Source organism: Penaeus monodon, chromosome 19 (genome assembly GCF_015228065.2).
Source record: "Penaeus monodon isolate SGIC_2016 chromosome 19, NSTDA_Pmon_1, whole genome shotgun sequence".
NCBI classification, from domain to species: Eukaryota; Metazoa; Arthropoda; class Malacostraca; order Decapoda; family Penaeidae; genus Penaeus; species Penaeus monodon.
The window spans coordinates 40,319,323-40,319,667 of NC_051404.1; the positions used below are offsets into that span (position 1 = coordinate 40,319,323).

Here is a 345-nt window from a genome sequence, read left to right on the forward strand (position 1 = left end):
ATTTTGACGTTGATATGGGTGTGTCTCCTAGAAAGGGTAAGACAGAGTAAGTAAATTAGTAATTGCATGTAGTGTACAGTAAGTGTTGGCGTATGTGTCAGGACACGTGTGTTCCCGCTATTATGTATGCATAAATAAAGACATACACAATAAAGAATACTTACAGTAATTACCCAGGTTGTGTGTCACATGGCATGGCATTACCTGTAAAAGAAGAGAAAAACATAACATTTAAGAATTGTCTTCTTATTTGCGAATAAAAAGTAAAAAAACATCCATGTGCAAGTGAATATTCCTTTCCATCATGTGCCTTGAATGCGCCTTTCTACTCACACCGGTAATTGT

General features: G+C 36.2%; 1 protein-coding gene across 1 annotated transcript in view; it reads right to left on the reverse strand.

Annotated features, from left to right (window-relative positions):
* LOC119585237 (protein Wnt-5b-like) overlaps window positions 1–345 on the reverse strand; it is a 252,158-nt gene that overhangs the window by 224,554 nt on the left and 27,259 nt on the right. Inside the window, 1 exon segment of the mRNA XM_037933897.1 lies at window positions 165–204. The gene's annotated coding sequence lies outside the window, so the exon portion shown is untranslated.